General features: G+C 42.6%; 1 protein-coding gene across 5 annotated transcripts in view; it reads left to right on the top strand.

Moving 5' to 3' along the window:
- The window catches only part of FAM120B (family with sequence similarity 120 member B), a 155,632-nt gene that overhangs the window by 87,835 nt on the left and 44,004 nt on the right, over nt 1-23,793 (top strand). Inside the window, exon 13 of one of the 5 annotated variants that reach the window (XM_074990209.1) lies at nt 19,461-19,540. The exons of the other annotated variants lie outside the window; for them this stretch is intronic. The gene's annotated coding sequence lies outside the window, so the exon portion shown is untranslated. Of the gene's footprint in view, nt 1-19,460; nt 19,541-23,793 lie in introns of those variants that run through there. 5 annotated transcript variants of the gene reach the window in all.

Here is a 23,793-nt window from a genome sequence, read left to right as displayed (position 1 = left end):
CTATTTCCTCCACCACTGCTGACAGCTCCCCTGCCCTCCTCGTCAGTCTTAAGTACAACCTTGAACTTAACTCTTTCCAGTGCCTTTTCTTCTCACCTCACTTCCTGGTTCTCACCAAACCTTGTCACTTCTTCTGTAACACAGTTCTAAACTCCAACTCTTCCATCTACATCTGCCACTAAAACCCTCGTTCAAACCATAGTTCTCTGTCTCTCTTTCTCTCAGACAGCTTTCCCTGTCTTTATCTAACTTAGGGCCCTTGAACTGTAAATTCTTCAGGGTAGGGGCTGTCCCTTTTTCACCCTGGGAAAGTGCCACGGAAATGTAGGGTGTTAAATAAATATTAAATAGTAATACTGTGTGCTGAAAGGCTGATAATGTGTGTGATTGGATTAGATTAGATCTGCTACATATCGGCATCCTAGATAGTAATGAAGATAGACTGCAGCACCTTAACGAACTTTTTATTCCTAGACTTTGATACGATGAACCTGACTTTTAGTTACACTAAGGCCTTTTATGCCCACATGAAGGTCCCTGTGTACTGCCAGAGCAGTGTAATGGGGACTTAGTGTAAAAGGAGAATCAGGCCCAATGTCTATTTTTCCCCCGTGTGTTGTGCATTACTCACCTTAAATGTGGCAACTCTTATCTAAATGTTATCAAAACCACAGTGCACTTCTCATGGGGATTCTATGAATAAGGATCCCTCTAATAGCACAGATGTTTCCCAATAAAGTCTGTATTCATACATCACACTCCATGCCAGAGTCTTCTGAATGACCAAAACTTGCTGTATAATGTACTTCATAATCAAGGATCTGCCACATCCTACCAAGTGAGCTAATCAGGTCAGTTACCAGATTTCTTTTTCACACATTATTTTTCTTCTCGAAATGAAAACTTTGCCCTCTCTTCCACTTTCAGCTTTATAAGGCACAAAAAATAGAAAGTCAACTCCTGCCTCAGCAGACAAGTACAAGTCAAGTTATGCCTGCCATACCAGGGCTGAATTTGGTGCATATGTCCTAACTGAAGTGAAGTGTTAGTAAACTGGAAAATAGTGCTAGTAAACTTGCTTTGTTTCACTACAGACTTTGCATTCAGTCTGAGTTCATACAAGATTTTGCAGACTTGGGCCAGTTTATGGTTTCAAGTCACAATTGTGCAAAACTGGACAGTTTGCTTTGAGAGTTAGCATTCAGCTGGATCAAAGATAGGACATAAAAACTTGGTGTGAGAAGCAATCTGTATCCAAACCAAAGGAAAGATTTGCAGGAGAGAACTGAAAACACAGAGTTGTGCATGCAGAACTCGATGGCTGTGGCTACATGGAAAGTTATCCCAAAATAACAGCCATTATTTCAAAATAACTTCGGCAGCATCCAAATGGCACGCACTATTTTGAAATAAAATTGACATAGCAGGTGTGTTATTTTCATTCCAGTAAACCTTATTCCACAAAGAATAACACCTATTTCAAAAGAGAGACTTTGAAATAGGTGCTATTAAGGTACGGAATAGCACTGTTTCTAAATAAGCCATGGCCAATGGCACTTTCTGAAATAGCACTATGGACCCAGAAATGCTATTTCAAAATAGCTGAGTACTATTTTAAAATGCATTTTGTGTGGGGGCATGTTATTTTGAAATCCGATATTTCTTAATAGCTATTTTGAAACATCTTATTTTGGAATAGCGCTGCCATAGAGACGTAGTCCATGAGACCTGACTTAAACACATTTACTGATCTATTCGTTTGCTTAAAATGTTAAATTGTCCAAAGCCATTGAAAGAAAGTACAGCATGGAATTAATGAATGGCATTTAAATGCAAGGAATTGTTGATTAGAAGTTTTGGCGAGACTGCAAAATTTTCTTAAAATTAGATGAAGCCCCTGTATGTTGATTATCAGAAACTTGGGTGGATTAGACATTTCTGGGAGCATCTGGCAGTTTAGGCAGGGTGGCATCAAAGCTTTGGGCAGCATTATCCTCCCTGCATTGATCAGCATCATTAGAGCGGTTGTCACCACCACCATATGCTGATGTTGCTCTCTATCCATGTCCTCTAGGCACGGTGGCCCCTCTGAAGGACTGTAGGTTAAGCAGCACAGATTTTCTCACAACGTACTCACACAAATGTGATGTAGGAGGCGTGGAAACGGACCTCGCTGATGATTGTATAAAGCTGTTGGGTGGACGTAAATCAGGAATGTTCATTGTTAACTGGCTCAGACAAGAGTGCCACAACCTGGCTACAAAAATACACTTGTACTTGTGGCACCTTATCCTTAGCTTTGTAAGTCGGCATTGCTGTACTTGTTTCACTGGGGGCAGCCTGGTTTACAGTAGCTAAGAATCTGGTCTCTAGTGAATGTGAGAGCCTTTGAGGATGAGTTAGTTGGAGCTATGTTAAAATAGTCACAGAGAGGTACGAAGTAGTTGATACTTAAATGTCATTTTAACACAATCCCTGAACTGGAATTGAAGGTGGAATTTTTAAAAACACACAATCCATAAAAAAGCATAAGAGCAAATATAGCAATATTTCTCAAGTATGGCTATTGTGTCTGCTTTTCTAGAGTAAGCCTGGTCTTTCTGAAGCCCATGGGAGTTTTACCACTAACTTCAAAGGAACCAGGCTCAGCCCCATACGGCCCATAGACCGGGGATCCCCCCACCATACAAATTAATTAAAAGGTACTTTGGATAGGTGTGCAGGAGGCATAAAAAAAAGAACCCAGCTCTCTTTTACATTCTTCAGTCTCCAGTTTTCCAGCTGTCACGATGTAATACGGTCTTTCCGCACGTAAGTCCTTCCTATGTGCCAACAGAAGTCCTTTAAAAGGAAAAAGAGGAGCAACAAGCAAGTAATCCTGTCACACGATCTGCGCCAGTAGTTTGGGGCCTGTTTTGCTTGCAGGGGCTGTGAGCATGCTTTGAGGTGCACAATAGAGATGCCTTGTCCATTGAAGACAGAGTTCATTGAGCTAGACGCAGGCAGCACCAGTCCCAGGTCACAGCAGCAGCAGTAGCAGCAGCACAGTAATGGGCCCAACTGTTAACTGATTTAACACTCTGCCAGCTGCAGTCCCTGAGTTCAGAGAGGAGCAGCGGGCCTGTGTCTCTTTTGAATATTACCTTTCAGCCAATTAGACATATGTCACTTTCATAAAATGTTTCACGTTCACTTACGTAAGAGAGAGGGTTCTCGGGGGGGAAGGGGAAAGGGAGGTTATGTTACCTGCTTTGCTCCTTAATAAGAGTAAAGTTTAGGTTTTGTGGTCTTAGTAGCATTTATTTTTGGTTCACATTAAGCATCTTGATGAAACTGTAGAAAATAGAGCGTACCTTCCATGCTTCCGAGGACTTTCAGTCAACATAAGGATGGGTACAGTTTGCAATTTACTGTTTGGGGTAGTTTTTGTTTTTGTTTTTTTTTTTATAAAACTACAGGTGGGACAGAAACAAAAGCACACATCAAAATGGGCCACTTCTCCTCTCCTGAACTTTGAGCATATTTAGCTCCAGACCTGATTTGGCTTGATCTGGAATCCCACATTTAAACACACTCAAACTATAGGAGAGTTTGGATTGTGATCCAAATCCAGATCTGAGACCACATTTTCAGCTGGTATAAATCAGCATCATTCCATTGACTCCCCGAGAGCAGTGCTCACTCAGCGTTGGAGGCTGTGGTCCCAGATCTGTATTTTGATACAAGTCCAAATACTGACTTTGCCCTCACAGTTTAAAAATGGATGCCCATCATTAAGTTTTATAAAGAAGTGAAAAGAAAAATCTCTGTAAAATGAACAACGGCCCAGAGAAACCCTTCAGAAGATTTAGTTCGGATGATGGATCTCTATCAACACAATATTATCTGACTGAGCCTCCTCATGCCCAAAGTATCACTCAGTCACTCCAGAGCCAGTTTTTTGGAGCAGTACTAGAGCTGACCTAAGACTGGAATTTTCATTTTGCAGGAAATGCTGAACATTTGAATTGGAACAACAAAAAAGACATTTTGAAATTTTCTGCCGAGTAGAATTTCCCAAAACTTTCATTCTAAACCTTCAAATAATTTAATTGTGATAATGTAAAAATGTTTCATTTACATAGTCAATTTTGTTTCGACTTGTATACCACATTGAAATATTAAATAGCATAAATATAGCACTTGATTGTTAAGTCCATGATATACTGCACTGTTAAATACCAATATAAATATTATATGTAATGTAAAAGCTGAAGTGAAATCAATCAAAGTAACATTGAAACAAACCGTTTTACCTTATCAAAATGAAACAAGAAAGACAAAATGAAACCTTTTTTTCCCACCAAAAATGTCTAAATTGACATGATCCTGTGAAATGTTTCGATTTCAACTAAGCTCCTTTTTTCCCAAAGAAAACTTTAAACTGGCTGTAGGAAGCATTGACAGGGCTATGGAGTGATACTACTGAAACTGAAATGCAAGAATGGTTGGATGATCTCAAAGTCAGTTGAAAGACCTTGCTTGAGCGGATGAAATGAGGTGAAACATCAGCAAAGATGAGATATCCTCAGGCAGAGCCTGTTCAATACAAATGAGTGTCATCCTGCTAGAGGGGAACATATTCTGCATTCCTTCTTTAGCAAGTACCCAAACAGTAATGGGAAAGGGAAGGCAAATATGTTTCATGCCACCCAAACCCCCTGTTAGTTAACCAGAGGAAAGTAAAAGAAAAGTAGTCAAGTGAATAAGGTCAGCTGAAGAAGCGCTCTATGGATAGTGGAAAACTTGTGTGTCTCTCAGATAAAAATTGGTTCAATAGAAAGGTTTATCTCTTCCATCTTGTCTAAGGCTATTTTTAACTACTGTAGTAAAGTGACTTGTTACGCAATTGCAGCTAGGCTTGTAGCTTAGGTCAATTATCTGCGATGCTTACAGCATGCTGGGTCAACAGGAGACACTCTGCCATTGACTTACCTTACTCTTTTCATTTGGGTTAGAGTACTAAGGTTCACTACAGAGCAATCTGCCGTTGATTTGGTGGGTCTTCACTAGACTTGTTAAATTGACTCCAAATTAAATTGATTGCTGGAGCCTGTCTATACTGAAGGCATAGCCAAAGAGTCAGATGAGTAATTTAAGATGTGGGGGGTGGGGGCAGAAATAAACAGCTCAGCAGGACACAGAAATGGCTGGGAAATTCTAGTTTTAAGATTGCTAATGACTCCTCTGTGGCCAAATAGGATTCAAAAAATAATCTGTGTAACCTGCCCCATGTAAAACATTGATTTAGCAATAATTACATGAGCACCTGGCTCCCTTAGGCCCAAATAGATATTTCATGTGACACAAAAGAGATTCTGCTGGCTGCAAATGAAGAAGGAAAATGATAATGCTCTCAGGAACAGAACTGGTTGGAAGACATTTAATTTCACAACAAATTTCAAGCTTTCAAAATTTGTTTTGGTTCCTGGAATAAAACCAAAATTATTCAGACGATTTCAGTAAGTGGAATTGTGTCAAAACATCTATTTTCAGATATAAAAACACAGTGTTTTTTGTTTGTTTGTAACACACATGGCTTCACTGGTCAGAACCAACCAGAGAACCTTGAACCAAAAAGAACCTTCTCAAAGAAAATGTTGTCAAAATCGATCTCTCAGTGAAACACGTCTGCTTTGAGAAAACAGCATATTTAAGTGAAATTTCATTTCCTCTCTTGTCAGCAGTGTTTGTCACTGTGTTAAATGAAATAGACCTAATATTCAGACATTAATCACCTTTGTAGAGCATTACTGCCCTCATGACCCCCATCTTGTGCATGGCCATGTCTACACTAGCAAGTTTTTTCAAAATATTTTTCGAAAGAAGGGGCTCCTTTCAAATATCCAGTGGAGCATCTATACACAAAGGCTGTGTCTACACTACCACCCTCCTTCAAAGGGAGGATGGTGAGTAGGGTGTTGGGAGTTTACTAATGAAGTGCTGCGCTTCATATGCAGCACTTCATTCAGCAAATTCCCCCCCACGGCAACTTTGAAGTGCCGGCTCGCATCTAGCCGCAGCTCACCCACTGGTACTTCAAAGTGCTGGGGCAGCTTTGAAGTCCCTTTAGTCCTCAAAATTCCCAGCCCCAGGGAAGCAGCTGCAGTGGGCGCTCCCCTCCTGGAGCCCCAGAAAGTGATGCCCTGGGTGCTCACCCCCACATCCCCAGCCTCCAAGGGCCTAAATACGGGACAATTCATCCCTCTTAAAAAATAAGTCGGGATGCCTTTTTGGTGTCCCAAATACAGGACTGTCCCCCTACCCTCAGATAACCTGTTTGACTTTGTACGGAACAACTAGAGCAATTAGTCAAGCCTGGCTACAGAGACAAATAAAGAGGAGAATTTAAAAAAAAGAAAACACTATAAAATTGCTGTGGCAAATTGCTAGGTGAGAGTAAAAACTTGAAGTAATCACTTAACTCTTAGTAGTTGCCTTGCAACTGATAATTCAGCTGGTATACCAAGCCAACAGGGTAAACCTTAAGCACATGGACAAGAACAAAGAAGTTCTAGGACCATTGAATTCAGTATGGAGATCAGATGAAGACCCCTAGACCTTGATAAAGACACCCAGACTTTAAAAGATTGTCCTGTAAATCAATTACAGTTGCCTTAGAGAGCAGAACTGCCTATCACACAGGTTAATAAAAGTTCCAATGTCTGGGAGATGGATCTATCTTTACAGAGGACTGAGCAATCTATAAGTGACTGGTCATCAGAGAAAAAAGAAAGGGCATTCAGAGGCAAACATCCCCTTTCTGCATCTAGCACATCACCAAGGACAAATTCACTTGTGGTTAAGTAGATTTTCAACTATGATGCCCTAAATGGGGACAACAACAGCTATGGGACATCTGCCACCAGTGATTTGCCCATCAGCCTATAAGCTTTTATTTGCCAATGGAGAATACAAACACGGCACTGAAGACAAGTTGCCTTTTAATTAGAATTTACTCCCTTATATTCCCCCAGCAATTTAAGTTCCTCCTTCACTTCCTGTTTGAATCTCTTGTCGAATATTGAATTGGTACACTGTGTCATTCTGTCCAAAGATGGCCACATCTCAATGGTGAGTCACAACAGATGGACAGTTCCTTGAATTCAATGGGAATTTTGCCTAGCCTGGAAAGACTTGAGTAAGAATTGCAGCTTTTGACCCAAGTGGCTCGATCCTGCAACTAGATCCATGCAGTGGATGTTTCTTGTGCCAGTACAGAACAGAACTTCCTAACTTTAGTTAACCTCACGTGGGTGAAAGTGTCTGTCTGTCTGTCTGGAGCCATTTGCAGAACTGAGGTTAGTGTTTGTAAGTTTGTCAGGATAAAAGAGATTGTTTCGTGAACGCTTTTAAAGGATTTCATTTAGTATTATCACTATCATTTTCGATCTGCAAAAGTGGTGCTGGGCTGAGTCACTGAGGCTGTGTCTACACAGCAAAGTTATTTAGGCATAGCAGCCACTATTTCAAAATAACTTTGTAAGCATCTACACAACGCAACCACTATTTTGAAATAATTTCAGAATAACAAACGGCTTATTTCAAATTCAGTAAACCTTATTCTGCAAGGAATAGCACCTGTTCTGAAGTAGATATTTTAGTTTTGGGGCTGTGCAGGCAGAGAATGGGGCTATTTCAAAATAAGCTATTCCAGAATTGCTCATTTTGAAGTGACGCTGTTGTATAGACATAGTATTTCAGATTAGAGACCCTGCTTTCAGGGGCTCTAATCTGAAACAGGCTCTATTGTGTGTGGGCAAACTATTTTGGAATAAGTTTTGCTTATTTTGGGGCTTCCCTGTAGTGTAGACGTGTTATTCCAGAATAGCTTGTTTTGGAATAATAACTCTGGAATAAGCTATTCTGGAATAACTCTGTAGTGTGGACATACCCTGAAGGTTACAATTATAATAAGTTAGTAATAACACCACTGAGTTGATTCTGTTGGTTCTTAATGAACAATCATCAATTCTTTCTTGTCAGTAAATATTCCAAAAGAGACTGAAGACAGAGACATTGTTGAGGATTCCCAGGTATCAAGCTCATAAGATCTTTAATTTGCTGACGAAGAATGTTACACACTTGAAAATCTGTCTCTTACGAAGCTACCTTGTAAATATCATTATAAATGGAACAAGCATTGAAGAAAGTCATCAGGTTGGCATTGGGTGTTCTGTTAGTTAACTCAGGCCAGGTCTGTACTGCCACTTATTTTGGTACAACTTAGGTCACTCAGGAATGTGAATAAGGCTTAGTCTACTCTGTGCAGCACTGTTGATCTACTTCAGCTACACTACACTATTTGGGTCCCTCTATACTAGGAACCAACGTCAAAGTTAACTTCGAAGTTAAATAAAGGGAAGAAGGATTCTGTCGAAGGTGGGGTTTGCTTTCAAAAGAGCAGCATCTACACTGGCTTTCTTCTTTCGAAAGAAGCTCTTTCAAAATTAGAATATGCAAATGAGGTGCCAAATATGCAAATTTATAGCTCATATGCATTTTCAATTTACCTCATTTGCATACCTCTTTCAAAAGAGGAATGCAAGTGTAGATGCACCATTCTTGGTTTGGTGGAGTACCAACATTGATGGGAGAGTGCTTGGAGACTGATTTATTGCATCTAAGCAGACATGATTAATCGACAGTTGGTGGATTGATCACAACAGCATTGATCCCTGATGTAGTGTAGACATACCCTCAGCCACCCAGCTGAGTGACGTGTGTTACACGGACGAAAGCACCGGCGTTCACAGCATTATGTCAGCAGGAGAGCTTCTCCCACTGATACAGCTACCACCTCTCACAGAGATGAATTTATTCTGCTGATGGGAGAGCTCTAGTGGCACAGGTACATTGGTGTAGCTATGATGAGGTTACTCCACTGTGTAGAGTAGCCCCTAGGTGGGAAGCCACCCAGTACGTTGGCTTTTGTGAATCCCATTGTGAGATACCTGCCTCTCATCATTCATTGCATAGATAGCCTAGAGGCTTTGTGAATTTCAGTGATTTTCTAGGTACCTAAAAGTTGCGCATGACTTTACAGCCTTTTTCAGTGTATCAGCCCTCTCCCAAGTCGCAAAATCAAATGGAGACTGGAAACCCCCCAATGCACTGAAATGATCTCACAGTGCAACACACAGAAGCAAGCAGTCCAGCACTGACTTCTGCAGCAACATCAATCAAAGAAAACACAGAGCGACTACCAACTCCCTTCTCTCATCTTTTAGCAGTGTGAGATACCTTTCCTTGGGGCAGTAGCTCAGACTGCAACAAGCCAATCATTTAATTACAGCCCCAGACTCTGGAGAATGTGGGTTCCACCATCACAGGGCTGCTTTTCAAGAAGGCATCTGTGCTTAGCATATGGCAACTCTTTATTATAGCTGTTGCACTGAGAAACAACAATTCCCATGATAATTGTTTCTCATCGAGCAAGATGCTTCAATCTCTGTTTCCCACAACATTCTGCTTGTCTGGTATGTGTGTGCCAATGTCATCACAGTCCTAGCAGACAGTTGTCTACGTTCTGTCATTACCGAGGGTAAACAGACATGAATTGCATTGGCAGGAGGGGAACTGCTAATTTAGCCTGTCTTTAGTAGTGAACCGCCAAAGGAGTATTGAATAATTTGTGGGAAATATTTACAACTCTCCCTCCTCCCACAATCCCTTTCTTCAAGTGCACATTGTTTCGACCTATTTCATGCCTCTTATTTGCCAAAATGTGGCATAGGCCCTCTTTTGTTTTGCTGGAGAGAACCTTGTGTTCATATGATGTGGGAATATTAATTCTGCATTGATTTTTCCAAAGGGAAATGTATATATACAGAACGATACTGACCTCGTTTGGAAAGTGCTTTTAGACCTATGGTTGAAAAGCATAGTGTAAGAGCTACTTAGGCTATGTCTACACAGCAGCCTTCTTTTGAAAAAAGCTGTTCTGGAATAGCTTATTTCAAAATAACATTTCTACACACAAAAATGCATTTCAAAATAGCACTTAGCTATTTTGAAATACAGCATCTGCACACACAGAGCCTATATAGAAAGAGGGCCATTGGAGGCAGTATGGCTTATTTCAGAATAGGCTCTATTCTCTGTCCTGACATCAGCTATTTCCACATAGCTATTTCTAAATAGGTGCTATTGCTCTTTACGAATGGAGGAGTCAAGAATCCCTAAGTAACTCCTCTACAGTGAACTCTCCCAGGGCAAAAGGAATCAAGGTAGGCCTTGCAAGAGATATAAAGACTGCGTGAAGGTTAACATTGCTCATGCTGTTTTAAAACCAGATCAGCTAGAGCAGCATGCGAAAGACCGAACAGGCTGGTGTGCTCTCATACGACACGCATAGGACAACTTTGAAGAGCAGCAACGCGTACGCTTCATTGATGCTCCTGAGAGGAGGAAAGCAACAGCAGCAGCCGCACCAACAGAGCCAGGACAGTCCCCTTGTCCCCACTGTGAACGCCCATACTGTTCAAAGCTTGGACTCCTCAGCCATATGCGAGTCCACAACTGATGAGCCTGTGCAAGCTCAAGACGTCATCGTTGGACACAATGGACTACCAGCTGCTGTTCCTCTTGCAATGAGGTTTACCACTTTCAAAATAAGCCAACTGCTATTTCGAATTTCTTTCGAATAGCGGTTGCATTGTGTAGACACGAGGATAGTTATTTCAAAATGACTTCGCTGTGTAGACCTGCTCTTGGTATCTGTATCTATAGAAGTTCCTTCACACCCCTCCCCACCCCACGTAGCTATTGATACAGATAACAGGGATTCTACCAATAGTTATGAAGCCTTAAAATACACGTGTAGTTTCACACAGATTGAGAAATTTAAAGGCTTCCAGGTCTTTGATAAAGAAAACCCCAATAGCAAGAACATTACTAAAAGACAAAACAAACAGAGAGCCAAATAAAAGCAAACAAATTAACCTACTCTCCAATACAGCTTCCCACTCCACTGCTAAAGAAATGCTATAAAATGAAATTAGCTCTGGCAAGACACCAGGTTTACCCTGTTTTATTTGAATGATGCTTAGTTACTTGGTTCCAAATTTTAGAGAATATTTTGGATCTGTTTTTTTAATTTAAGTAGTGTTTATAGTAATTAAAAGGCCTCGATTCTCAGCTGATGTAAACCTCAGGATGTCAGTGGAACAACTTTGGTTTAAACCAAGAGGGGATCAGGCTCAAAGGTGAATTTTCCAAGCCATTCCCATGAGAGCCTGCATATTCTCTTTTTGACCACCTTTAATATGACAAGTGGATGCAGGTGACACCTGAAAGTGGAAAGACAAAACCCTCCCAACAAAGGATGATGCTCAGAGCAGGGTGTAAAGATCACTGTTTGCTCCAAGGAATCAAAGCTTCATGTGAGAGGCCATTGGATTTAAAAATTAATAGGATTTAATCAAAAAGCATCAACCATGGCTGAAATAGGGCAGGGGTTAATCTTTTACTGCTGCCAGTACCATAGCTAAGGCTGGGCTACTCAAAATATGCTTAGGCAAAAGAAAAATTTGCTCTCGTCGAGTCTCCCTTCTGGCTCGTTCTGTGTGCACTGAGTGCACTTTAACTTTTCAAGGCAGAGGGGAAAATCTGCTACTCTTTGAAAATTTAGGTTCTTTTTGAAACACCAGGCCAGATCCTTGTATCCCTGGGAGAAGTCTCAGTGGAGCTTTGCTTATTAATACCAACTGAGGATCTGGCCCTAATGATCTTTTGTATATGAGGCGTCTATAAACACATTGAGCACCATAGCACATTTAAGTTAGATTGAGCTGATTTTAGCCATCTAGTTAATATTGTGCCAATTTAATACTACAAGTGGACCAAATTCAGCCACGGAACAAGCAGGCACAACTCCCATTGACTTTATGGGAAGCAACACCTTCCTTATGGCTGAATTTGGTCCCATATTTGCACTTAAAAAGTTGGGTTTGATAACACTGCTTTTATATTTGGCTTCATGCAAATAATTTCCAGTTGAATCTGTAGTAAAACTGCTCCTTAAAGCAGATGAATATGTAATTAGAAGAAATAATAGAGCAGTAGTCAGTCAGCTGCAAAGCTGATGCTTCATCTAAATGTGTGTGAGGCACTTTATTTAGCTGGCACGTTGCTCAAGTCTATTAAGTTAAATTATGAGAAGTGTTTTGAGGCCTTTCACACAGAATGCAAAGCTTTTTATTCCTTATTTACATATGAGAATGTATATGCATGAAAGATTTTCAACCCACGAATTAACTCCAGAGGAAAACAAATCAGCAGATAAACACAAAACCTGGGTTTGGGTTTGTGTTTATGGTTTTTTTGAAAGCAAAGAAACATCCTTACAAAATTTTCTGATTAATTTATTCAAAGAACTTAATTGATGTATCACAACACAGTGGTATAATTTACATGGCATTAGAGGATGGAAGTGCTGCGTTTATCAGGCTGACAGGCAACCAGCTGAGAGAGCGTCAAACAAGTCTGCCCTGCTGGTCATTTTTGTGAAGTTAAAACGTGCTGTTCTTTAACTCTCACCCCATACTGTTATTTTTAATAGTATAAGTAAACACGAAGCAGTGCTTGAATAGAATACAGTACTTCATTATGTATTATATCAAGTTCTAAAGATAATCTAGCCATAATAGAGATCTAGATAGCTCCAAATTTTGTCATAAATCACAAAACACTCATTGACTTTTACAAAACAACTCCTTGATGGAGCAAACTGTTACTAATCAGAAACTGTTTTGTTTTAAATGCATTTCACAAGGGGACCAGGGGAAGGAGTGTGGAAAAAAGCACTTAGTCCCAAAATCAGAGATCTTAATTCAATAAGCAGTGCCAGGTGATATAAGTATGATCAAAGTTGACATTCTGTGTGGATGTTCTCAACATGAGCCCCGTTGGCCAGCAAGGTTTTTGAACAGGCTAGTGGGATTTATGAATTCTTAGCACTACTTGTTACACTGGTCATTTACAACAAGCCGAACAAACCCATCCAGCCTGGATATTTGACTTTTACGTCAGATTAAGGAAAACAGCAAAACCAAAAGAGAATGAATGTAAAGTCTCCATAAAAGAGAAGGCAGAATGTGCCTCTCACTCTGTAAGAGCCTCCATCCTCAGTCCTCTCTCAGCCCTGCCCAGACACGTTTGCCAACTCTCCCAACCACCCATACCAAACACCATTAATGGCAATGGTGTCCAGTCCGAGAGAGCTGACAACCCTACCTGCCCTCTGCCACATAGCCACAAAGACTTCTTATATACCTGCAAAACAAGAGTTACACAGCTGATTCTGGAGATCATAATACCAACAGAGACTAAGAAAGGCAACCTGGAGGACTTTAAAAGAACTGATTGGAGTTTCCTTTACCAATACCATGTCTGTACAGTGAAACCCATTTATAATGAACTCAGATAAATGGAACTCCATTTAGATAATGAAGGAAAGTAAAAGCCCAGGTTGTTTCACTGTATTTCAATGTGCAGAATGTAATTTGAGTTAGAGTAAAACTCTGCTACACCCCTCACCTACCCCACTCACCCACAAAGCTAGTCTTACATTGGTTTGAACAGGGAAGGAGAGAACCATGTGGGAGTGGATTCTTCCCCCTCTCCAAACCCACAGGCGAGCTCACTGTTATAGGGCTAGCTGCACCTCGGTCCTATCTCTAGGCTTTCTGAGTGCATCCATCTTATATCAGGCTTCGTGCCTTTGTAAGGCAGGATTCTGTTGTTCTCTCCCTTCTAAGCTAGGCTCTGGGCTACACCTTTCTGTATATCAACTGTGCTTACCCAAAAGGTCCACGTGGATCCAGCTTCTGTGGTCCTTTCCTTCAGCAGTCTGTGCAGGGGATCAGACAGCCTTCTTAAATCAAAGTATTCGCTATTTTGCAGTAAGAATAAAGCTTTGATTTAATAAAGGATTTTAAAGCAACAGTCTACATATATGTTTATATTACCTAAAGGGTTTCTTACCCTGAAAATAATTTGACTTCTTCAGTCAGTGGATGGCTGCATTTTAGTCTGATTTCCCCAAATAACTGTCATCTCTCATGACGGAAGGTTCCTTTTTAATCTGCCCTAGTCCCTTTGATCCTCTGTTTCCCACATATTTTCCTGTCCTCAGAGGGGTAGCTGTGTTAGTTTGTAGCTCCAGAAAAAAAACAAGCAGTCCGGTAGCACCTTAAAGACTAACAAATTTCTTCATTAGGTAGATTCAGTTGGCTCACAAGCTCCATTAACCCCCTACAGCAGTTGTTAGAGTACTCAGCCAGAATCAGGACCAAAATCTCTGCACATGTCCTATGCAAAGGTTTGTAAGTGCATGATCCTTCAAGCGGTAGATACAGTGGCCCACAGTACCCTGAGCCCTGCCATCTCTGGGGCACATATGCAGAGCAATATTCTGAAACACAAAGGAGTTGTGAAGTCACACCTTCCTTTCAACAGCAGATCCACTGGGCTGCGCAGCCTGGATGCTTATACTGGTGGGTAGACTTTACCCACTGTGAAGTTGCTCTTTAAGGGAAAAAAATGGTCATGTGTAAGAGTGTTTCCTTGCTTGTTGGCATGAAACACAATTGTTAGCGACTGAAAAGGTGTTAGAGTACATCCTTTTGCCCTACAAATGTAAACTACCTTGTTGTCACAGACTCTTACAAAGGTTCGTTCACAATTTTTCATACTTGAAATCTTCTTTGTTCTTAAAAGAACAAGACTTACAGTGGGAATTCACTGGGCCAAGTATTGTATTTTTAGTTCATTTTAGAAAACCACAGGCTCTGAAATGAACAAGGAGGTTATGTGAATGTTCTCTTAAAGTATTTAGTTTTTGAACAGGAAGTAATCAAATAAAACATTGTCTGGCCAGCAGACTTTTGACTTTATGTCCAGCATTCTTGGAACCTGGTCGTATTTTGATGAAGAATGTTATTTTCTGTGCTCCTTTAAAAGCAGCTACTTAATACAACATGGCAAAGTAGAGTCTGGTTTTGTGCTGGAGAATTAAATTGGGCTTCATTTGATTCCAGCTTGGCATCAATTCCTTTGCAGCATTGCCTAGAATGCTCATGAAATCTGGTTATGTCTGGTGTATGAGGAGCAAGCAGATTTTCATTTTTACAATTATGTATTAAAAATTGAGTTGAATGGGTGGCAGATCATTTAATGGGCTACCTCATATTAACATGTCCCAGTACCACCTGGGTAATGATCTGATTTTGACCTTTTTCCAATTTTGACTATTTTTTTATGATTATTTCAGGCTAAAATGAAACAGATGCCTCTCGCTAAATGTTTGAGAGTCCTCCATCCTATTGTAAATGATTACATGGCTAAACATGCTGCTGTAGCAGAGAAAACAGATGCAGTGATAATTATCCCATTGCCTTGCATATCAAACACTAACCAGTGGTGCTGAAAAAAGGGGATGAAATCAGGACTGTGTAGGATTGGCTGTAATAGATCAGACCACCGGATAATGAAGTATGATGTTTTGCTTTCAGCCATGGCCCAGGCTTTGTGCTTCAGAGGAAGTAAAGAAACCTTCTTAAAAGGATAGATGCATTCCTGAGTCCCAGTTATCCCATTAGTTTTATACCTGTGACTCTTGCAGACTCTAGTACAATTTGCATGCGTGCAACTAATGGGATAATCTGTGCCCTGAATGTTTTTTTTAAATCCACTTACCTGAGTTATTGGGACAATTTAGTTCCTGCTGAAATCAAAAGCAAAATGACTTCTGACCTCTGATGCTGTAGTTCAGTTTGGGTTCTCAGCACTCTCTTTAGGTCCCCTGTTTCCCAGCTGTTTGTGCAGAATTGTGACTGTTATAATTAGCTCCACTCTGTTAATATCATGGAACATTAGCTACTGCCCGTGCACAGAGCCCTGTATGGACACAAAATCGGTATCCGTGTCCACATCTGCAGAAATGATCTGCAGATATCTATATCCACATCTACGAGTGCAGAGAACAATGGATATATAATGGCTATCTGCAAATTTGCATTGTTCTAGAGCCAAAATTTCTACCCACATTCATAGCCGCAAAAATGAGCAATGGATATTCACACCCATATCGGTGGATGCAGATACCTGCAGATATAAAGCAGATACCTGCAGATTTGCAGGGTTCTAGCCTTACATGCACAAGCCCAGTAACTGATGTTCCAAGACCTTCATGAGCTATGTCAGATAGGGTGGAATGAGCAGTATGTGTGAGGTCTTAAACCAGAGTGAGGAATGAACCCTTTAGCCAAAATCACTACAGCTGTTTCTGACTGCTACTGTTTTGTTGTTGCTGAACTCTTCCGATGATTCAATTGCAAAAATGCATATAATTAGCCCTGATGGTCTAATCTCTTCTGCTGTTTTACTTCAGTTAATTTAGACAGGGCCAAGATGCTGAAGTTTTAAAAATCATCTGTGAGGCTTATGGAGAATGTTATCCAACAAACAGGAGAGGATGCACCTGAGCCCTGAAAGGCAGGTTATTGCACCCAGTAATTCTCCACCTTCAGAACGCCCTCTCTTGTGCCAGCTGTTCCTCTCTCTGAGGATGGTTGTAAGCTGTACCCACGGCAGTATGTGGCGATCTGCTGATAGACGCCTGTATCCCAAGAGCCACTGCAGCCAATGGAGGGGAGCATGGTCCCATCATGCTCAGGAGCCAGCACGCTGGGCCAGCAGCTCCTGCCAGCAACATGGCGGCCCTGCCCTCAGCCACGTCCCCAGCACCACTGTTCTAGGCTCACACTGCCCAAAAGCAGCAGAACTGGTGGCGGTGCAGGCGTGCTGCCGGGAGGGGCTGCCAGCACAGGGTGCTGTCTCCTGAGCATGCCGGGACCATGCTCCCCTCCACTGGTTGCAGTGGCTCTTGGGAACAGAACCCTGAGGATCTACGGGTCCCAGTGTCTATCCACAGATATCCACATCTGTGGGTAGACAGTTCTATCCGTGCAGGGCTCTAATTCTATCCAGCTGTGATGTGCCTAGGACTACTGGGCTGTGGAGGAGTCTCCCAAGGGCAGAGGGGAAGTCCTGCCTTTTACGTCATTTCAAATTAGATTGGACAAAATATTTGGAAATATATTCCCGGCAGCCACTTATTCCTATGCGGCGATTAACCTAACAGATCTTTTGGGTCTGTAATTAAATCTGTATGTATGTTAGCTGTATGAGGCTATTTAGGAGCAGAGGGAAGAAAACATCTTGCCAAGAAGCGTCTTAGAGGCACTAGCAGAAATAGCTGCACAGCAGTCCTGGTGAAGCATGGGAAAACCAATGCTATCTTCACAAGCAGGCATGACAGAAAGAACAAGATGGCGGAATGCCAAATCTGCCCAAATCCTGTCCAAATAGGTGCCTAGCAGTGTGTAAGGCCCTGTGACTCTTGTGCCCACCCCAGGAGAAGGGACCTTGTTCTGAACGTGGTGGAACCCATGATGAGCTCCACATGGCCAGACCAGGTCTGGATAGTCCCTCTATAGTGCCACAATGCATTAGTGAACCGGTGATGGGAACTGCAGTGAGATATCAGTGTCTTGCCCCTCAGGGCAATCATATTTTCCTGCTCTTTCCTGGAGGCATGTGGCTAACCGGATGCATTCTTGCCCCTGCATGGAGGAGGTGATCTGAGACCATTTGACTCTGACCCAAGCCCTAGAGGGTTGGATTGTTTTCAGGCGTTGACCCAACATGTATAGCTAATCCCCTTCTGTCCGGTTACATGGTTCTGCCTAGAAGGATGGGGACTTCAGGTGTCCTGGCAGCAGGCCACTGAGTAGCTGGTGAGAGAGGCAATTTTATGTTGCTCCCAGCCATGAGGGGGCATGCCCAGCAATGACTGTATTGTCTAGAAGACACTGGTCTATATGGTATATGCTACATAAACCCATGCCCACTAGAGTGCTTAACTTCCCTCCCTCGCTCTCTCCATACATAAGGAGTTGACTTGTTCAGTTATCTAGACAATCTTGTGGCCAATGAAGAACACTTTCTACAACTTATTGCAATGAATGAACCTGCCCAGCCTCCTGCTTAGGTGCTCTTAATACCAGGTACAACATGGAGCCCTGAGATGGCTCCATAATCCCTCCTGCACAGGAAAGAGGAGCGCTGAGTGAGGTTAGAGACCTGGGCTGGAGGTAGCAGTATGGGAACTAGTTATAGGACAAGAAACAATGGCCTTAAATTGCAGCAAGGACCGTTTAGTGTGGACACCAGGAGAAACTTCCTAACTGTCAGGGCCGGGATAAATTGCCTAGGGATCATTGTTCCCTGGAAGCCAAGTGCTTGGATGGTGTCCTAGGAGAGGTTCAGGTGCTGTCCTGCTGATTGGCAGCGTGCCCACAGCTGGCTTTGTGTGTCCAATGGTGGCGCACATCTGCACTTATGGGGCACATAACAAAACTTATTTTGCACTTATTTATGGGGAAAAAATAAGTGGGAACACCACTAGGAAGGTTGTGAAATAGTCATTGCTGACGGCTTCTTAAGCACAGGTTAGACGGACACCTTCAGGGAGGGTGTAGGTAACACTTACCCCACCTCTGAGCGCTGGGGATGGCATTAGAGGACATCTCAAGGTCCCTTCTGCTGCTGTGAGTCTATGGAGAGGCAGGTGCCGTGGCTTGGCAGTTTGGGAGCTGAGATGGAGAAACAGCTTGTGGCTGCTGCAGGCACCTTGGCCAACAACGAGCACGTACTTGATCAGTTTGAACAGGACTGAGTGCTAGTGGGAGCTCCCGGCAGGCTGAAGGACCCATTTCCTGGAGTGCCTATGACCCTTGTCTCTCCTATCTGATCCATGCCTGGACTGGACTGTAAGTCATCTAGGGCACTGACATGTACTGCAGCAGCTCCTGGCTGGGGGATTATTAAAATATGTCCCTGTTGTAACTAGGCCAGATCCCTTTTTGTATAACCTAGGAAATTACTCTAGCCAGGTGGAGGCACCAAGCAGCCTGGGGTTTTTAATGTAATTTTAGGGGGGAGAGGGTATGGGAGGGGCGACTGGACCTCTCTCATTGCCATGTCTCAGAGGGAGAGCATTTCCCACGGAGGGTCCATGTTCATATGCCGCTCTGGAGAGCTGTCCCAGACACTTGGCTAGGGATCCTTTCTCCCTCCACCCCCAGTTTATCTGAATGGGATTAGTTAGTTTTCCCCAAAACCCAGCACCATGCCTGAAATGAATCAGCACCCACCTTAGCACAGGGGCCAAGGACAGAATGAACAATAGGAACTGTATTACTATGCTCTCTAGGTGAGGGCTCTGCCATTCTGGGAAAACTCATATAGCCTATTGTTAGTGTCATTATTTTCTTGTTGCACACACTCGTCTCCCCACACAAACACACACAGCTCAGCAGCTCTGTGTCTTCAGCAGCTATTTTCTTATCCCCTAGCAGAAGAAAGATATCAAAAACCATGGGAGCTATTGCAGTGTTGAAGAGGCTGTCCTTGATGCTATGCTAATGGTTTCAGAGTGGCCTGGCGTGGACCAGACCTTGTCACAACTAACACAGACCATCCAGGAACAGGGTCTGAGCCCAAGAAACTTCTCTGCATTCTTCTGCACAGCAGCAGCAGCAGCAGCAGCAGGGTGGGTTCAGCCGTAATTGCCTCCCTAACCTTTTATTATCATTTGACACTAATTAATATGCCATGTGCTCTTTTAAGAGCACAAGATAAGCATGTGCAGCTTTCACTAGCCAGATGGGAATTTATATTACTTGGGCCACACAAACTGATCTCATGTTAGATATTTTTCTTACACAGCACTGTGATAAAGCAGTCTGATATGGCATTATACACTTTGCTGTTTGGGTGCAGGGGGGTGAATTCTGCTTGAATATAATACACTTCTTCTCAAGAGCTACCCCTTGGGTGAGATCCCACTGTCCTTATTCAGGCTAAACTTCCACTCCCTTCAACAGGAGCCTTCTCTGAAAAAGGACTGCAGGGTTTGGTGCGTTGTGCACAGCTAATTCTTGCCCTCATCATAAAAGGGTTTTGTGTTTCCAGGACTCAGCTCCATCCCTCTCCTGGGAGAGGAATGTAGGTTGTAAACTTTGCATGTCGTCCTTTTGCACTTCCAGAAGGGAAACTAACATGGTGGCCAGCTAGGCCAGTCTGTCAAACACTTGGGCTCCAGGTCCCATTACTGCAAAGGTGTTAGGATAACATTCTCATGCTGATGGCTTTCTGCTCTTCAGCATCTCAGTGCTGGAGGTTTGCTTCTGAGCCTTTGAAATGCCCATGCTCTCACCTCCTCTCACACACATGGAAATCTAATCACGGAAGGAGGCAAGGGAGAAACAGTGAAGGGGTTGGAGAAACTGGCAGGGCACAATAGGCCACCCCCCTCCCCAAATAAATTTGAATTGATCACAAACTGGGATTAAATGTTAAGGAGGGGAGAGGGAGTCTGGGTAGATCAAGGGATTGGGTTTGAATGTGACCTTGCTCCCACTGAAATCCACAGGATCCTGTAACTCAGTGGAAACAGTCTCAGAGGGGGAGTAGCCATGTTGGTTCGTAGCATCACAAAAAACAAGCAGTCCTGTAGCACCTTTTAACCTAAGAAATGTATTTATTAGGTAATGAGCTTTCATGAGTAAGACCCATCTCTTGCCACGTAGGGTGTATTTTTGTTACAAATCTAGTACAAGTTGAATCTCTAATCTGGCACCCTCGGGACCGGCCCAGTGCCATATGGGAGAACTTGCCAGACCGCAGGAGGTCAATATTGTTTAGTACATTACCGACACTTCCACATTTACTGGGCTCTTAGACATTTAGGGGTAAATTACAGCTAAATAACAGCACAGAACATGGAGAGTCAGGGCTGGTGTCTGGAAACAAACTTTATGGGACTTAAATATTGAGTCTGTTTTGGTATGGCTATGATCTGAAGAAGTGGGTCTGTCCCACAAAAGCTTCTCACCGAATAAATTATTTTGTTAGTCTGTAAAGTGCTACTGGACTGCTTTTTTTTTTTTTATGGGACTACAGGAAGCTTGACCACTCCCATTATATGTAGTTGTCCAGCTAACTAAAATCATGCCCGAGGAGAGTGTTGTGGACCAGAGAGGTTCAACCTGTATTTCATGGAAATGATCTTCCCAGCATGGGTTGAAAGTAGGGTTCGTGGGGTTCACCCTAATGCTCTAAAAATAGCTGGGGTGATGACATTTTGAAGCTGGAGCTCAGGCACTGAAGCCCACCCCTCTCCCTAGACTGCAGGTCCTGAGCAACAGTGGAAAGCGGCCTCTGTATGGAGATGGAAACATGAAACATCTAGAGTCCTCCTTCAAATACATCCCACGTTCAACTGATCAAATTTATTATTATGTGTATCACAGCTGGGTGCAGAAGTCACAGTCAACATTGGGGCCCCTTCTGCTAGGCACAGTATGTGGTAACAGATGGTCCCTGCAACAAACAACTTGTGTAAATAGACATGACAAACAGGGTGAATGAAAGGGGATACAATCTGCTTGTATTGTTTTTGTATCAACAAACTTCCTAGGTTCCAGGCTGGTGCTGCTAACCACAAGGCTACCCTTCCTTTCTGCTATATAATGAAAAGTACGGAGGAGGTTTGGATATGCCCCATTGATAACGCACAATCAACAGGAGAGTGGGCGAGACAAAAATAGGATAGATTTAAAACTGGGCAAAGGAGACACTTTTATAAAATTTAAGTGACCACGGGGACTTTCTGCTACATAATATCCTTGAGGCGAACAACTTGGTAAATGATTACACACTTGAAAGAATAAAGAGTAGTTGACACCAAAGTCTCATGCCAGAATAGTTCTGTTAATAGTCCCCCAGTGGAAATGCAGCTTATATCAGAAAAAATGTCCTCTTGCTGGTAAAACCTATTCTTTGTAGGAAGCTGGTGAAAGCTGGCATGCACTGCTAAAGGACCTCCCCTCCTGGAATAATTGCACCAATACTAGGGGTTTGGGGGAACATAGCTATATCGGTGAGGAGTGGAAGGGATTCTTTCACACACTTCAACATAAGCTGAACTAGCAAAACATTCTCACGTATGCCAGGCCTAAGAGGTACTCAGAAGGATTGTGAAACTTCACAGAATAAAATGACCACCAGCTATGAGCCAAAAGCAATTCTCCCCATGTTACTGTACTGCATAGTTAAGTACCTTATAGAGAGGGTTCTATTTTGACCTACTTGTGAAGCATCCGTTTGTCTATTCCATATGCCTACCATTAAGTCTAAGACTGCTGCTTTTTGCTTGACCATTGAAGTGTACATATGTGAGTAGATGCATGTCTTTAAAACTGAACCATTTAAAGCCAATATGAATTTAACTACTTCTGTTTGCTACTGACTGTGAGACTTGCAAAGTTGGGTTAGATTTGAAGTCTCCATCTAATGAGTGCATAAGGCCACCAGGTCTTGGTGGTCATGATGTTTGCTTCGGAGAAAGTAAATTCTTTCTCTTTGAGGCCACCATGAAAAAGATTTGGGAGTGGGGGCACGGGGGGTCGATGATTTTATGTACACATGCACAGTAAATTAAATATTGGCCAGAGCAGCAAAACTTTTTTATGGTGTGGACCCAGAGCTTTGTCACCTTAGATGGTGTCAGCTGCAGAGCTGAGTGCCAGATATAAATTTGATCTTCCCCAGAGTTCAGGGGGAGCACTTGGATCTGGGACTCTGTTTCAGACCCATCTCTGACATAATGCAACAAAATCTTTATTATTAGTCAAAGGGGCAGATTTTAACCAAAATTCTTGCGCAGTTGTGCTGGAAGCCTGAGAGACTTTAATCTGATCTCTCAGAATGGTGAGCAGCCTGTTCTAGATGGCCCTTAGTACTGGAGATATATGAATGTTAAAAGAAACAGAAGAACAAGCTCTGCACAGACCACATGCTCTTTGAAACCAATGCATTCTTTGGCATTCACCCTCCACCACTCACTGTGCACTCTGCTCCAAGAGAGACATATGGACCTCTAGCTAAGTGTGTTATTGCTGTTCACTAGTTATATTAGAGTAGCACCTATAGGGCCCAATTGTACTAGGAACTATAGAAACACAGTGCTTAATGTGTGCTAGGGAATACCAACGCTGAGCCCCAGCACCTCTAACCTGCTGCATCAGTTTTGAAAATAAAAATATTGGGTGAGCCTTGGTATCTCTTTGAGTCCAAATTAAGCATTGTAAACCTCTAGCAAAACACTCCCCACTTACCAGAGTCAAAAAAACAGAGCAGGGATGGTCATAAGTCTCCTAATGTACTCATTCCAGGGGGTATCAGATCTATATAGAGGGAGGTAGCACTGGCGGCAGAGACTATAACACAGGAAATAAGGCTCTGGAAACTCTTCCTCACTAGGCTGGTGGTAGAGAGGGCAGATTCACTACAGTGTGTGGAGAGAACTGTTGAATGTTGGCACATGAATGCTGTTGGAAGTATCAGCTGGACATTCCAGTAGTTCTGAATTTGGCTAAGTTGTCTGTCTAGAGTAGCCTGGCGGGAAACCCGCACCTTGTACTCAGAGGAAGATAGCAAACACATTGGAAGGAGTGGAGCCAGGAGGGAAAGAGAATGAAGAGTGGGGACTTATGGGCTATGTCTACACTAGCCCCCACCCTCTTTCAAAAGGGGGGTGCTAATGAGACATTCTGGGATGTGCTCATGAGGTGCAGCAGTGAATATGCATCACCTCATTGGCACAATGGCAACCACAGCACTTTG

The sequence above is a fragment of the Carettochelys insculpta genome, chromosome 3 (assembly GCF_033958435.1).
Source record: "Carettochelys insculpta isolate YL-2023 chromosome 3, ASM3395843v1, whole genome shotgun sequence".
Lineage (NCBI taxonomy): Eukaryota > Metazoa > Chordata > Testudines > Carettochelyidae > Carettochelys > Carettochelys insculpta.
The sequence above is the reverse complement of the archived record's forward strand: the minus strand, read 5'-3'. Positions and strand labels throughout refer to the sequence as shown.